This window comes from Ranitomeya imitator, chromosome 2 (genome assembly GCF_032444005.1).
Source record: "Ranitomeya imitator isolate aRanImi1 chromosome 2, aRanImi1.pri, whole genome shotgun sequence".
In the NCBI taxonomy this organism is placed as follows: Eukaryota; Metazoa; Chordata; class Amphibia; order Anura; family Dendrobatidae; genus Ranitomeya; species Ranitomeya imitator.
In genome coordinates, this window is record NC_091283.1 from 168,122,928 (window position 1) to 168,140,572 (window position 17,645).

General features: G+C 44.9%; 1 protein-coding gene across 7 annotated transcripts in view; it reads right to left on the reverse strand.

Annotated features, from left to right (window-relative positions):
* SLC38A5 (solute carrier family 38 member 5) overlaps positions 1–17,645 on the reverse strand; it is a 98,644-nt gene that overhangs the window by 62,036 nt on the left and 18,963 nt on the right. For 4 of the 7 annotated variants that reach the window (XM_069747875.1, XM_069747879.1, XM_069747877.1 and 1 more), the window contains exon 2: positions 16,155–16,273. The exons of the other annotated variants lie outside the window; for them this stretch is intronic. The gene's annotated coding sequence lies outside the window, so the exon portion shown is untranslated. The remainder of the gene's footprint in view (positions 1–16,154; positions 16,274–17,645) is intronic. 7 annotated transcript variants of the gene reach the window in all.

The following is a 17,645-nucleotide window of genomic DNA, read 5'->3' on the forward strand; positions in this document are numbered from 1 at the left end:
GCTATCCAAGTGCCTGCCCGTGTATGTGTATCCTCCCACAAAATAATTACAGCACGCCTCTGTTCGCACAGCCTCTGAACCATGTGCAGTGTGGAGTTCCACCTTGTTGTAACGTCGATTATTAGGCGGTGCCAGGGAAGATTCAGCGATCGCTGATGGTTCAGCATACGGCTGGAGTGTACGGGCGACCGGCGGATGTGCAAGCAAGGTCTTCGCACCTTCAGGAGCAGGGCTGGTAACTCCAGATATTTTTTGAGGAAGCACTGCACCACCAGGTTAAAGGTGTGAGTTAGGCAATGTATGTGTTTAAGTTCTGAAAGGGCTATGGCAGCCATAAAATTTCTTCCATTATCACTAACTACCTTGCCTGCCTCAAGATGTACACTGCCAAGCCATGACTGAGTTTGTTGCTGCAAGTACTCGGCCAGTACTTCCGCGGTGTGTCTGTTGTCGCCCAAACACTTCATTTCTAACACAGCCTGCTGACGCTTACCACTAGCTGCTCGATAATGGGACACCTTGTGTGCAACACTGGCAGCTGCGGATGGAGTGGTCATGCGACTGCGCTCTGTGGACGAGCTTTCGCTTCTGGAGGAGGAGGGGTGTTGAATGCCTACAGCCAACTGTTTCCTAGACCGTGGGCTAGGCAGAACTGTCCCACTATGGTTGTCCCCTGTGGACCCTGCATCCACCACATTAACCCAGTGTGTCGTGATGGACACGTAACGTCCCTGGCCATGCCTACTGGTCCATGCATCTGTTGTGAGGTGCACCTTTCTACTGACTGATTGCCTCAGTGCATGGACAATGCGGTCTTTGACATGCTGGTGGAGGGCTGGGATGGCTTTTCTCGCAAAGAAGTGTCGACTGGGTAGGTCATAGCGTGGTACTGCGTAGGCTGTCAGGGCTTTGAAAGCTTCGCTTTCAACCAACCGGTAGGGCATCATCTCTAACGAGATTAGTCTAGCAATGTGGGCGTTCAAACCCTTTGTACGCGGATGAGAGTATGAGTACTTTCTTTTCCTAACGAGAGTCTCTTGTAGGGTGAGCTGGACTGGAGAGCTGCATATGGTGGAACTAGCGGTGGTGGTGGTGGACATGGCGGATTGAGAGAGGGTTGGTGATGGTATTCTCGATGTTGGCCTACATACAGTGTTTCATACCAATAACCTTGTGATTCCCTGACTGCTTTGGCCTTGCGACGATACCTCCACATTTGCTGCTAGTGGTGTCCTAACTGGTGGGCTTACAGTGAGGGAAGCAATGTAGCGTTGCTGACTACCTTCATTCTGAGCAGGTGCACCAACGGTACGGGACGTTTGGTAGTTAGTCCAGGCTTGCAAGTGCATGCTGGTTAAATGTCTAAGCATGCACGTTGTGTTTACATTTTGAAGATTATTCCCTCTGCTAAAGGTCTTTGAGCGTTTCTTACAGACAACTTTTGACTGATCATTCGGATCTTGGTTAAAAAATTGCCACACTGCACTCTTCCTACTATGGAATACCTTTTCAGGCATTGCACGCTGTGCTACTTTCACCGGATGGCCACGCTGTCCTAAAACTGTTTTTGTTTTTGACAAACGTTTTTGGCCTGATACGGGCCTGCCAGATGACAGCTGTTGCGATGTAGATGGCTGCTGTGGATCATCCTCCTCCGCTTCTGAGCTACTGGCAGCGGCACCCTCTTCCCCCAATGGCTGCCAATCTGGGTCAACAACTGGGTCATCTATCACCTCCTCTTCAATGTCATGTGCACGTTCCTCTGTGTCATCGTGTAAGGTGCTATAGTGTTCGGGACGGGGCACCATAGTTTCATCAGGGTCAGATTCTAGCTCAGTACACTGCGAGGACAATGTAGTGATCTGAGTCAATGGAACAGCATTATAATCTAGCTGTGGCTGTGCATCAGTGCACTCCATGTCCGATTCATCTTGTAATGGGCAGTTAACAATTTCCCGTTCTATCCCAGGCACGGTATGTGTAAAGAGCTCCATGTAGTAACCTGTAGTGTCGCCTGACGCATCCTTCACTTTTGGTTTGGGTGAAGGACACAAGGAAACGTCTTGTTCCTGACCGGGAGCATCCACTGACGACTCGCTGCTTTTATATTTGGAACTTTCTGAAGAGGAGGCGAAAGAGGTAGAGTCAGCAAAGAAAGCCAAAACTTTTTCCTGCTGCTCCGGCTTTAAAATCTGTTTTCCTACTCCCAGATAAGGGAGCCTTTGAGGCCTTGTGTAGCCAGACTATGACGCTGGCTCAACACCTCCAGCCTTAGGTGCTATTGTGCTTTTGCCAATACCACCAGATGCACCACCACCATCAGTACCAGCTCGCAACCACCGCCCACGGCCTCTTCCACCTGACTTCCTCATTATTTGGAAAATCTAACCAAAATAACAACCGTTATATGGTTCTGTAAAACAAGGTAGGTGTATATAAACATGTTGAAATTTTAAATCTCCCTTTTTTTTGGGGAGACTGAAGAAAAAATCAGGCCCTGTGCAAAAAACAACACAATGTAAGTGGCAGAAAGTGCCTGGCTGATATACCACAAACTAACAGGTCTGCAGTATATCCACTTTGTGATAATTTGAATCTCACTTTTTTGTAGGGGAGACTAAGCCAAACCTCAGGCCCTGTGCATAAAACAACACAATGTAAGTGGCAGAAAGTGGCTGGCTGATATACCACAAACTAACAGGACTGAAGTATATCCACTTTGTGAGAATTTGACTCTCACTTTTTTTGAGGGGAGACTAAACCAAACCTCAGGCCCTGTGCATAAAACAACACAATGTAAGTGGCAGAAAGTGGCTGGAAGATATATGAAAAATTACAAGGACTGTAGTACAATTTCAATCTCCCTACAATGATCTCAGGAAAAGTACGGCAGCAATAAAAAGGACTGTTGCACACAAAAGTGTGGACAAATAAACAAGATAACTGCAGAAAGGAGCAACAGGATTTTTGCTTTAAAAAAAGCAGCTTGTTTGCACAGAAGCGTGCAAACAGCAATGCAGCTATCAGGGAGCCTTATAAGGCAGCCTAATAAGCTACAGAGCTGATGCACAAAAATATATCCTCCACTGTCCCTGCAAACAAATGGTGGTATTGGACAGTGGAAATCATAGTAACATAGTAAGGCCGAAAAAAGACATTTGTCCATCCAGTTCAGCCTATATTCCATCATAATAAATCCCCAGATCTACGTCCTTCTGCAGAACCTAATTGTATGATACAATATTGTTCTGCTCCAGGAAGACATCCAGGCCTCTCTTGAACCCCTCGACTGAGTTCGCCATCACCACCTCCTCAGGCAAGCAATTCCAGATTCTCACTGCCCTAACAGTAAAGAATCCTCTTCTATGTTGGTGGAAAAACCTTCTCTCCTCCAGACGCAAAGAATGCCCCCTTGTGCCCGTCACCTTCCTTGGTATAAACAGATCCTCAGCGAGATATTTGTATTGTCCACTTATATACTTATACATGGTTATTAGATCGCCCCTCAGTCGTCTTTTTTCTAGACTAAATAATCCTAATTTCGCTAATCTATCTGGGTATTGTAGTTCTCCCATCCCCTTTATTAATTTTGTTGCCCTCCTTTGTACTCTCTCTAGTTCCATTATATCCTTCCTGAGCACCGGTGCCCAAAACTGGACACAGTACTCCATGTGCGGTCTAACTAGGGATTTGTACAGAGGCAGTATAATGCTCTCATCATGTGTATCCAGACCTCTTTTAATGCACCCCATGATCCTGTTTGCCTTGGCAGCTGCTGCCTGGCACTGGCTGCTCCAGGTAAGTTTATCATGAACTAGGATCCCCAAGTCCTTCTCCCTGTCAGATTTACCCAGTGGTTTCCCATTCAGTGTGTAATGGTGACATTGATTCCTTCTTCCCATGTGTATAACCTTACATTTATCATTGTTAAACCTCATCTGCCACCTTTCAGCCCAAGTTTCCAACTTATCCAGATCCATCTGTAGCAGAATACTATCTTCTCTTGTATTAACTGCTTTACATAGTTTTGTATCATCTGCAAATATCGATATTTTACTGTGTAAACCTTCTACCAGATCATTAATGAATATGTTGAAGAGAACAGGTCCCAATACTGACCCCTGCGGTACCCCACTGGTCACAGCGACCCAGTTAGAGACTATACCATTTATAACCACCCTCTGCTTTCTATCACTAAGCCAGTTACTAACCCATTTACACACAATTTCCCCCAGACCAAGCAGTCTCATTTTGTGTACCAACCTCTTGTGCGGCACGGTATCAAACGCTTTGGAAAAATCGAGATATACCACGTCCAATGACTCACCGTGGTCCAGCCTATAGCTTACCTCTTCATAAAAACTGATTAGATTGGTTTGACAGGAGCGATTTCTCATAAACCCATGCTGATATGGAGTTAAACAGTTATTCTCATTGAGATAATCCAGAATAACATCCCTCAGAAACCCTTCGAAATCGTGCTACAGCACAAGCGGTTTGGGGGTTAATCTTCCATCCCTAACTATATCCCTTCTGATGAAGCTGCAGCAACCTCTCCCTATGCTAAGACCGGCAGCCGTAAGATGGCGGCCGGCGTGCACGCCCCTTTATAGCCCCTGTGACGCCGCAGATAGCAAGCCAATCACTGTCACGCCCTTCTCTAAGATGGTGGGGATCGAGAACTATGTCATCACGCTGCCCACACTCTGCGTCCTCCTTTATTGGCTGAAAAATGGCGCTGAACGCGTCATACGAAACGCGACTTTGGTGCGAAGATCGCCGACCTCATGGCCAATCCCACACTAGGATTGGGTCAGGTTTCATGAAACCCGACTTTGCCGAAAGTTGACGATTTTTGAATTTGTCCGCTCCGTTTCGATCAACCGTAGTTGTTATCATTCAGAGAAACAGATACATTAAAGGCAAACAATAGAGGGTGACTAATATTTTGGTGGAACGTTTGCATGGAGGAGGCGCGTACTCCCCCCGCCTCAGCTGCTGCTTATGCTGCGTTTCGCACTCGGGCCCAGTGGCCTTGTGTCCATGTTATCAATGACAGGTCTGCAGTGTTACCACACTAATAATTCATGTAACAGGTGTGTGCGTCTCCTCCCACTGCTGCTAATGTATGAAAGTGCAGCACGTCATCCGCCCAGGACTACACAAGGAAAGTTACAACCCGAGTGTCAACATGACCTTAGTGGAAAAATATTGTAGTCTGAACAATGTCAACATAGCAGGGCAAAAGAATAATGCAGAACTTCCCACACAAAACCGGATGTATCTAAGCTTGTTATGTGTGATACTGTCTTCCGAGCCTGTGTATCTCATCCTGTCTGGTGACATTCTCACACAGGTATCTAAGTTGATCATGTGCGATACCGACTGCTAAACTGGATTTTCTGAGCTTATCATATGTGACATTTTCTTAAAGAACCACTCAGCACTACATCTCCCATCATATATCTCTGTATTTGAAGTATTCCCCCTGGCTATGTGCTGCAGGAATCTGTCCTGTTGGTAATGTGATACTGATCCACAGCAAGAAAAATAAATCAGTCCCTGTGCAGATCGGCTTACATGTAAACTCTCCTTTTTGAAGATCTAATCTACAATAAATGCTTAGTTGTAGAAGTTGTATTACCTTGTACTGTTACAGTATGTAGTATTCTCGGAGCTGCAGTCACAAGTCAGCTGGTTGCTGTTGGAAACAGTCAGCAAGTTTGTTGTTGCACACACTCCTAACAACTTATCTGAGCTCCAGTTATGCAGAGAGCAATCTGTTTTATACAACATCTGATCATTGTGCACACCTTGGTATTATAATACCAAATGTACCGCATGATCAGTAATGTAATGTATGTACACAGTGACTGCACCAGCAGAATAGTGAGTGCAGCTCTGGGATATAATACAGGATGTAACTCAGGATCCGTAATGTATGTACACAGTGACTGCACCAGCAGAATAGTGAGTGCAGCTCTGGACTACAATACAGTATGTAACTCAGGATCTGTAATGTAATGTATGTACACAGTGACTGCACCAGCAGAATAGTGAGTGCAGCTCTGGGGTATAATACAGGATGTAACTCAGGATCCGTAATGTAATGTATGTACACAGTGACTCCACCAGCAGAATAGTGAGTGCAGCTCTAAAGTATAATACTGGATGTAACTCGGGATCAGTACAGGATCAGTAATGCAATGTATGTACACAGTGACTGCACCAGCAGAATGAGTGAGTGCAGCTCTGGGGTATAATACAGTATGTAACTCAGGATCAGTACAGGATCAGTAATGTAATGTATGTACCCAGTGACTGCACCAGCAGAATAGTGAGTGCAGCTCTGGGGTATAATACAGTATGTAACTCAGGATCACTACAAGATAAGTACAGAATCAGTAATGTATGTACACAGTGACTGCACCAGCAGAATAGTGAGCTCAGCTCTGGAATATAATACAGAATGTAACTCAGAATCAGTACAGGATTAGTAATGTATGTACACAGTAACTCCACCAGCAGAATAGTGAGTACAGCTCTGGAGTATAATACAGGATGTAACTCAGGATCAGTAATGTAATGTATGTACACAGTGACTCCACCAGCAGAATAGTGAGTGCAGCTCTGGAGTATAATACAGGATGTAACTCATGATTAGTACAGGATCGGTAATGTATGTACACAGTGACTGCACCAGCAGAATAGTGAGTGCAGCTCTGGAGTATAATACAGGATGTAACTCATGATTAGTACAGGATCAGTAATGTAATGTATGTACACAGTGACTGCACCAGCAGAATAGTGAGTGCAGCTCTGGAGTATAATACAGGGCGTAACTCAGGATCAGTAATGTAATGTATGTACACAGTGACTGCACCAGCAGAATAGTGAGTGCAGCTCTGGGGTATAATACAGGATGTAACTCAGGATCAGTAATGTATGTACACAGTGACTGCACCAGCAGAATAGCGAGTGCAGCTCTGGAGTATAATACAGGATGTAACTCAGGATCAGTACAGGATCAGTAATGTAATGTATGTACACAGTGACTGCACCAGCAGTATAGTGAGTGCAGCTCTGGGGTATAATACAGGATGTAACTCGGGATCAGTAATGTATGTACACAGTTACTGCGCCAGCAGAATAGCGAGTGCAGCTCTGGAGTATAATACAGGATGTAACTCAGGATCAGTACAGGATCAGTAATGTAATGTATGTACACAGTGACTGCTCCAGCAGAATAGTGAGTGCAGCTCCGAGGTATAATACAGGATGTAACTCAGGATCAGTAATGTAATGTATGTACGCAGTGACTGCACCAGCAGAATAGTGAGTGCAGCTCTGGAGGTTAATACAGAATGTAGCTCAAGATCAATACGGGATCAGTAATGTAATGTATGTACACAGTGACTGCACCAGCAGAATAGTGAGTACAGCTCTGGAGTATAATACAGGATGTAACTCAGGATCAGTAATGTAATGTATGTACACAGTGACGCCTCCTGTTCTGTAGATAACTTTAGGGTTATACATAAACTGTGTGTGCAAGGGAAGCTATTCAGCAATATTGATTGGGGTTAAAAATGCCGTCAAGTAAAACAGTTTATAGGGTGTTTTCTTTAAGAAACGTATGGTTACATGCCGGTTTCTCTGAAAGAACAAGGGTTAAGGAAAGGAGTATATTAAGGGTTTATTCTTTATAATGAATCCTTTGGGTCTTTCATTCCATGAAACATTGTGATATTAATAGACAAGTGCTGGAGAAAGGTCAGTGTATGTCTCCATATAAAATCACAGACAATGCCATGTGTTATTTTAGGCCGGGCAGCGGGACACCGGTTCTGTGTGTTTATACTCGGCTGTGCTCTCATCTGTGAACGATGAAATACAGCTAAGCCATCGTCACTGCCAGGTAACCATGAAGGTGCCATGAATGAGAGACTCTGACGTGAATGGCGGTAGTGCATAGAGCTGGTGCTGCACCGTGCCCAGTGTCAGTGATACAATATAACAACTGGTGGAGTGCGGTGAGGCTGGGGGACAATGAAGCATCAGTGTGTGTAGCCTAATTGTGTGGCACAGCAATCACCCGGCCGGCTCACAGTCGTGTCTGGTGACTGGGACACTTGCTGGCCTGAACATTGCAGTCATACACCCCAGCCGTGTGTACACACTGACAGTATTAGGCTACGTTCAGAATTTTACATCCAAATTTCAGGAGTGGAACAATCAGAGGAAAAGTATAATGGAAACACGTCACCACTTCTGTATTATCACCCACTCCTGGTTTTGGCTTACAAAGACTGATGTAAAATACTGACCAAATACTTAAGGTGTGAACGTGGCCTTACAGTGAGTTTGTTTTGGCCTTTGCCAGGATGTTATGTTGGCACATTCAATAAGACTTGTCACCCTAAGGCTTCCTCAGACAAATGCACATGTGCGGTGAAGGAGATGAGCGGTAGTAGGACAGATCAGCAAGTGACCGTATCAGATACAATAAATTGGAGATTTGTGGATGTAATAAAGGTACCTTCACACATAACGATATCGTTAACGATATCGTTGCTTTTTGTGACGTAGCAACGATATCGTTAAGGAAATCGTTATGTGTGACAGCGACTAACGATCAGGCCCCTGCTGGGAGATCGTTGGTCGCTGAGGAAAGTCCAGAACTTTATTTCGTCGCTGGACTCCCTGCAGACATCGCTGGATCGGCGTGTGTGACACCGATCCAGCGATGTCTTCACTGGTAACCAGGGTAAACATCGGGTTACTAAGCGCAGGGCCGCGCTTAGTAACCCGATGTTTACCCTGGTTACCAGCGTAAAAGTAAAAAAAACAAACACTACATACTTACCTTCCGCTGTCTGTCCTCGGCGCTCTGCTTCTCTGCACTTCTCCTGCACTGGCTGTGAGCGTCGGTCAGCCGGAAAGCAGAGCGGTGACGTCACCGCTCTGCTTTCCGGCCGCTGTGCTCACAGCCAGTGCAGGAGGAGTGCAGATAAGCAGAGCGCCGAGGACAGACAGCGGAAGGTAAGTATGTAGTGTTTTTTTTTTTTACTTTTACGCTGGTAACCAGGGTAAACATCGGGTTACTAAGCGCGGCCCTGCGCTTAGTAACCCGATGTTTACCCTGGTTACCCGGGGACCTCGGGATCGTTGGTCGCTGGAGAGCTGTCTGTGTGACAGCTCTCCAGCGACCAAACAGCAACGCTGCAGCGATCGACATCGTTGTCGGTATCGCTGCAGCGTCGCTGAGTGTGAAGGTACCTTTAGATGTAGGACCAGATATATTCAAAATGAAGGCTAAGTGGTTTAATTCAACGCGTTTCAAAGTTCAGATGACGTCTGAAGTATTTGTTTTCTTTGGCATTGTAAGCATGTTAGAAAACATCCTGGTTGTATTTGCCATATGTCAAAACAAGAACCTTCATTCTCCAATGTAGTTCTCCATCTGTAGCAGTCACGCATTTGCTGCATGGATAGCGGAGGAAGAGGAGGAGTTCATATGAGAAGGAGAGTTGGAGGAGTTATCTGTGACTTTTGTTTGGTTTGCTACAGATGAAGAAGTACATTGGAGAATGAAGGTTCATGTTTTGACATATTGCAAATGCAACCAGGATGTTTTCTGACAAGCTTTCAAATTCCCAGGATCACAAATAGTTCAGACGTCATCTGAACTTAAATCCATTATCCTTCATTTTGAATATATCTGGTCCTACATCTTATTCGGCAGCGCGGATTACATCCACAAATCTCCTATTTTATTGTATTCCTCTGTAGCAGAAATGTTCAGAAAAATGAGCATGCTCACTGTGATGTGGATGGGCTGCAGGTCTTCCCTGTTCATTGTTACAGGGGGTGAAATCTGCAACTCAGTCCTGGTAAAAGCTGCATGTAATACATGGATCTGCAGTGGAAATATTCCGCCACATCTAGACTTCCTCTGCAGGTCCGCCTGTGCCTGGCACGCAGTTATTATCTATGTATCGGCCCAGTGTTTATGGGAATAGGTATACAGTGGGGCAAAAAAGTATTTAGTCAGTCAGCAATAGTGCAAGTTCCACCACTTAAAAAGATGAGAGGCGTCTGTAATTTACATCATAGGTAGACCTCAACTATGGGAGACAAACTGAGAAAAAAAAATCCAGAAAATCACATTGTCTGTTTTTTTAACATTTTATTTGCATATTATGGTGGAAAATAAGTATTTGGTCAGAAACAAAATTTCATCTCAATACTTTGTAATATATTCTTTGTTGGCAATGACAGAGGTCAAACGTTTTCTGTAAGTCTTCACAAGGTTGCCACACACTGTTGTTGGTATGTTGGCCCATTCCTCCATGCAGATCTCCTCTAGAGCAGTGATGTTTTTGGCTTTTCGCTTGGCAACACGGACTTTCAACTCCCTCCAAAGGTTTTCTATAGGGTTGAGATCTGGAGACTGGCTAGGCCACTCCAGGACCTTGAAATGCTTCTTACGAAGCCACTCCTTCGTTGCCCTGGCGGTGTGCTTTGGATCATTGTCATGTTGAAAGACCCAGCCACGTTTCATCTTCAATGCCCCTGCTGATGGAAGGAGGTTTGCACTCAAAATCTCACGATACATGGCCCCATTCATTCTTTCATGTACCCGGATCAGTCGTCCTGGCCCCTTTGCAGAGAAACAGCCCCAAAGCATGATGTTTCCACCACCATGCTTTACAGTAGGTATGGTGTTTGATGGATGCAACTCAGTATTCTTTTTCCTCCAAACACGACAAGTTGTGTTTCTACCAAACAGTTCCAGTTTGGTTTCATCAGACCATAGGACATTCTCCCAAAACTCCTCTGGATCATCCAAATGCTCTCTAGCAAACTTCAGACGGGCCCGGACATGTACTGGCTTAAGCAGTGGGACACGTCTGGCACTGCAGGAGCTGAGTCCATGGTGGCGTAGTGTGTTACTTATGGTAGGCCTTGTTACATTGGTCCCAGCTCTCTGCAGTTCATTCACTAGGTCCCCCCGCATGGTTCTGGGATTTTTGCTCACCGTTCTTGTGATCATTCTGACCCCACGGGGTGGGATTTTGCGTGGAGCCCCAGATCGAGGGAGATTATCAGTGGTCTTGTATGTCTTCCATTTTCTAATTATTGCTCCCACTGTTGATTTCTTCACTCCAAGCTGGTTGGCTATTGCAGATTCAGTCTTCCCAGCCTGGTGCAGGGCTACAATTTTGTTTCTGGTGTCCTTTGACAGCTCTTTGGTCTTCACCATAGTGGAGTTTGGAGTCAGACTGTTTGAGGGTGTGCACAGGTGTGTTTTTATACTGATAACAAGTTTAACCAGGTGCCATTACTACAGGTAATGAGTGGAGGAAAGAGGAGACTCTTAAAGAAGAAGTTACAGGTCTGTGAGAGCCAGAAATCTTGATTGTTTGTTTCTGACCAAATACTTATTTTCCACCATAATATGCAAAAAAAAATGATAAAAAAAACAGACAATGTGATTTTCTGGATTTTTTTTTCTCAGTTTGTCTCCCATAGTTGAGGTCTACCTATGATGTATATTACAGACGCCTCTCATCTTTTTAAGTGGTGGAACTTGCACTATTGCTGACTGACTAAATACTTTTTTGCCCCACTGTATATGTACACACAGGGCTATGACGTCTGGGAGAAATAAACACTGGTGACTAGGTGTTCGGGGATAGAACGGGCGACTTTACATGGTTGCTTCTTGCTCTCCATCACACGGCAGCGCAGGTAGGAACCTGTGACCGCAGCACCTTTCTGCAAAGCACCAAAATCACAAATTCCAGGACAATGAAAACACAAGTGTGGGTTCAGTTTAAGGTTAAATCCACCACATCTGACATTCATATGGGCAAGGAACCTTTCAGACTGAACGGCTCCTGTGTTGTGCCAGTCTCCTGCCCTGCAATAGACATAAGGATTTTTTCTTGTGCCATGCTCTACCCCGCTGGACCTGCAATCAGTTTTTTTTTTAATTCAAATAAATTTTTATTAAGAATAACAAGGCAATTAACATGTTACATTTACATTTTCAATATAGAGTATTTCCCCCCCCTCCTCCTTCAAACAGCCCCCTTCGATCCCAAAGCCCCCCACCCCCACCCCACAAAGCAGCTCATCTTGTTAATTACTACCATCATTAAAACAATAGAGTATCTAATCCCTCAACCATTCGTATAAGCCACACTTCACATTACTATCCCATAGCAATCCATGGAGACCACATTTTATTGAACGTTTCAGTTTTCCCTTTCTTCTTATAAATCCCTTTTTCTAGTGTCAGGCCCTGTTTCACATACTGGAGGAACTCTCCTCTTGACGGCGGCTCTTCCCTAATCCAGTTTCTAGCTATCACCTTCCTAGCCATATACAACAATCTGGCTATACCTATCTTTAGGTGTTTATCCACTCCAATCTCATCCACGCATCCCAACAAACACAACTGGATCCCTTGGCACCGTGCATCCATACGCACCTTCCATACGACTCAAAATTACCACCCAGAAGGCAGCCAACCTTGGACATGTCCACATCATATGGAAAATGTCTGCATCCGTAGACTTACACCTCGGACATTCAGAGTCATTACGCAATCCTGCCTTATATAGCACCATCGGAGACCTATAAACTCTGTGTATCACATAGAGCTGTGACAGTCTATACGGTTCACTCAGCGACAGTCTTGGGATCCATTCCAACACCGACTCCCAAGTCTCGTTATCTATTGGGCCCAAATCCCTTTCCCATTTAGCTCTTGCCATTATTGGAAACCCCAATAGAAAAGTGTGCAACAGAACCCTGTACAGAGTGGATATGACTCCTCCAGTCGTCCCATCATTACACACATACTCCAGTACTATATCCCTTTGAATCCTAATACCTCCGTTCCTACCCTGAGCTCCAAAGGCATGCCTCATCCGCAAGTATTGATACTCCCCTGCAGACCCAAGACCAAATTCCGCCTGCAATTGGGAAAATGATTTCAGTTCACCTTGTTCAATTATTTGATACACATACTGAATCCCTTTGCCCAACCACTCTATCAGTACCCCCAATGCCTCAAATTCTTTCAGATTGTTATTATGCCATAGCGGCGAGTATCTAGTCAAGTCCGTGATCCCACGTATGTGCCTCAATCTACTCCACAGCTTGCATATCAACAGCAAAGTCGGATATAGCTTCCCCAAACTCTCCAAGGATCCATCCTCCAAACATTGCACCACTGGCCTTCTTTTTGTCACCACCTCCATCAACCGCTGTATTGCCCCAGATGACCCTTCATGCGCCCAGCCCTTAAATGCTGACTCTGGGCTGCAAGAAAGTACAACTCAGGGTTAGGCAATGCCAGACCCCCATCATCCTTGGGTCGCTGAAGTGTCTCCAGTTTGATACGCGGATGCTGCCTCCCCCAAATCAGATTCCTAAACAGAGAGTTGATCTGTCTAAATTTCCCACGTGGTATCCAAACCGGCGCATTGTGAAGAATATACAGTATTTTCGGCATCAGAATCATTTTGATAAGATTCACCCTGCCTACCACAGACAAATGTAGCTTAAGCCATGCATCCGCTTTTGCCTTGAGGGCACCCAAGATTGGAGTCAGATTCTCATGTATATAGTCAGTGACCGGCATAGATACCCATATTCCCAGGTACTTCAATTTACTCGTCACCTCCAGTCGCCCATCCTCCAATGGCTCCCCATCCACATCGTCCACCTTAAACAAGATAGACTTACTCCAATTTATCCTAAGTCCCGACACTGATCCGAATCGTTCAATAATCCCAATGGCTCCCTCCAAGGATGCAACCGGGTCAGCCAGAAACAACAAAATATCATCCGCATACAACGCCACCCTTTCTTCAATCACCCCATATTTAAACCCCGTCATCTCATCAGACTGTCGAAGCGTAGCGGCCAGTGGTTCCACCACCAGAGCAAACAAAAGGGGGGAAAGCGGACACCCCTGTCTCGTCCCTCTAGCCAATTGTATGGTCCGTGACAACTCCCCGTTTACCCTAACCCTGGCCATCGGCATCGAGTACATTAATTGAATCCATGATATGAACTGCGGTCCAAACCCCATTCTTCGCAACACCTGCCAGAGATACCCCCACTCCACACTATCGAACGCCTTGTGAGCGTCTAAAGATGCAATAACTCTCTGGCCACAGTTATCGGCTTTGAGTTGCAAGTTCATATACAGCCTTCGTAGATTAATCGCAGTTGACCTATCAGGCATAAAGCCAGACTGGTCTGAGTGTATCAGGCCAGAAATAACACTTGTCAACCTCATCGCCAACACCTTAGCCAGGAGTTTAACGTCGATAGTAAGCAAAGAAATTGGCCGATATGAATCCGGCTGTCTCGGGTCTTTCCCCTCCTTTGGAATCACCACTATTGTGGCCTCCCGCATAGATGCCGGTAGCCTTCCACCATTCGTAGCCTCTTCCAAGACCGCCTTCAATTTAGGGATCAACACTTCCCCCAAGCTTTTATAAATTTCGGCAGGAAATCCGTCTACGCCAGGCGCCTTCCCATTAGCCATCGACTGCAATGCCCGTCCCAGTTCCTCCTCCGTAATGGGAGCCTCCAAATCCTCCCTAGCTGTGTCACTCAGCCTCGGGAGCTCCAACTCCTCAAGGAACGCCACTGTGTCCTCCATTGACCCATCTACCCGAGAGGAGTATAAGTCTGCGTAAAAATCTGCAAAAGTCTCCAAAATCTCTGAAGTCTCAGAAACAGCAACACCACTCCCAGTCACCAAAGAGTGAACAAAGGAAGTATTTCTCTGGGAAGATTCCACCAGCGACAGCAAATGACCCACTGATTCACGCTCCTGGTAATAGGCCAAATTCATGAATTCCCTCTTCCTTTCAGCCTTACTCAGCAAGACCGCCTCTAGCTGGCTTTGAGCTGCCTTTAACCTCCTCCCAGCCTCCAAAGTACCCATTATTACCATCTCATCTTCAGCCACCCTCAGCCCATCTATCGCCAACCTCTCTGCCTCTCTCGATTTCCGCTTACACCTGCTAATATCCCTAAACAGCCCTCTCAAGTACGCTTTCATGGCTTCCCACACAGTAAGCACATCTACGCTACCCTCATTTATCTCAAAAAATTCCACCAATTCCTTCTTAATCTTCTCCAAGTCTATACTGTGTAGCCAATTAGGGTGAATTTTCCACTCCCTTCTGCTCCCGTTCCGTGTCCCCACTGATCGAAATTCCACTTCAACTGGACTATGGTCTGAGAGAGCCCTAGGTAAATATCTCACGTCCCTTACCATCGTATCTAGTAATCGGTTACCCAGTGCCAGATCAATCCTAGACATCGTACCATGAGCTGGTGAGTAGCATGAATACGCCCTTTCCCCGATATGCCTAACTCTCCATAAATCAACCATGCCCACTTCCCCGACATAAGTCCCAAACGTAGTGGTATGTCCCGCCGTCCTATTCTGGGGGTTTTTGTTCTTATCCCAAAAGTCATCACATATATTATTAAGGTCGCCGATAATTAGTAATGGTAACTGTCCCCAGCGCTCTACCCTCTCCAGCACCTCTCTTATCTTCTTGCTTGAGTATGGGGGCGGAATATACATTGCCACTATACACATCAATACTCCATTCATTTTACATTTCACCACCACATACTGACCATCGACATCCTCTTTTACCATTACCTCCTCATACTGCACCCCCGCAGGTATTAACACAGACACACCCCTAGAATACGTCGAGAAAGTAGAATGATACGCCCTCTGTATCCAGCGCCTATTCAATATGTTCACCCTCTCCCGCACTAAATGTGTCTCTAACAAACATATCATTGAGACCTTCTGTTCTCGGACATACTGCAGACTTGCCGCCCGCCGTGTTTTATCTGCCAGACCTCTCACATTCCAACTCAATATTTTAATACAATCTCCCATCATGTGGCTACCTGCAATCAGTTTTGTGTAGTATATTCCTTTAAGGTTTGTAAAGCTCTGGAACATACTGTATATTGATTCTTGTTCCTACTTAAAAGTAGTTCCATGCCTGGTCCTCAGGTTCTTTAGGATCCATTAATAGCAGTAGTGTCTATATATTCAGTCCTCTCATGCTAGTCTCAGATACTCTACTTACCGTACGTCTGACGGAGGGCCGTGTGTTTTGCTTCCTTTTTAAATAAAGCTTTCAATACATTGGACGACTTGGCACCGATTCAACAAGCGCTCTGGTTTTTCTTGTTAACTATCGTCTTTCTGTTGGGATAGTTCTGTGTAAGTAAAGCGTTACCACCGCATAATAAAATGTTCTGCAGCTTTCCAATATACTAACACTTTTCAAGATCTCTGCTTGTTGTCACTACATGGAAACATTCATGTTTACTTTGAGAAGCTAAAAAAACTACAACCACAAAAGTATACGTGCTCACAGCTGCAGTCTGTTACTATGGGTCAGTATATAACCAGTACAGGAGAACTCGCACCAAAGAGGACAGTGTGGGCTTGTGTGCATTATATTACACCACTTTTGTATCCTATGGATGTAAACAAGAACATTCCCATTTATTGACTGCAAGCAGCGATGGTGAAATTTCTGTGAAATTGAAGCCTCTCCTACGACCGATTAATTGATGGCTGTCCATTCAACAAACTGCACAAATCTATAACTTATGTGAATATATCAAATGTTGTAATATGTATTTTCAAAGAAATATACTTATTTTCCACTTCTCCTAACTTTTCCTTCTAAACTCTTCTTTCACCATGAAAACAAGCTAAAATGTGAGCTCGCTAATGTATTAGACTGCACTATATGTACAGAATACACTAATGTATAGACTATTAAAGACTATGGAAAAAGGAGGTTGGAGCATGGTAATATGTACGTAGAGAAACACAGACATTGGTGCTGCAACTTACTTTCTAGCAAGTGTTAGGGTATGTGCACACGTTCCGGATTAGTCGCGGATTTTTTGCGCGTTTTTTCGGCGGCTTTCCGCTGCAAAAACGCTTAAAAAACGCATACATTAAGCATCCCATCATTTTTAATGGTTTCCGCAATTTTTGTGCAAATGTTGCATTTTTTTCCGCAAAAAAAAACGCATGCGGAAAAATACGCAGCATGTTCATTAATTTTGCGTGTTTTTTTAAGCGGATTTCCCACTATAATATTGCATTGGGAACCTCCGGGAAAAAAAACGCAAAAAATCCACACAAAAAATGCGCAAAATACACAATAAAAACAAGTGCAGAATTCCTGCAAAAAACCTCAGGATTTTCTCAGGAAATTTCTGCATACTTTCCGGACGTGTGCACATAGCCTAAATCTCACCCCAGAACTGGAATTGTAGCTAGAGCTGGATTCACACCTACACTGCTCAGCACTGCTCTATAACATCCTTCATGATGCTGATTTCTAATAAGTGTTTAGCTCACCCACAGACCTGGTTTCACAGGTACATTGCTCAGTACTGTGTAATGTCCTCCATGCTGTTGCTGAACACATGTTACTTAAAGACAGGAGAGCAAGGATCCTTCATGTCTGTGTGTGCTGATTATGGGAGACATCATAGCAGCTAGTCTCTACGAACTAGCTCAGAGACAACTGAAAATCACAAATGTAGCCCAA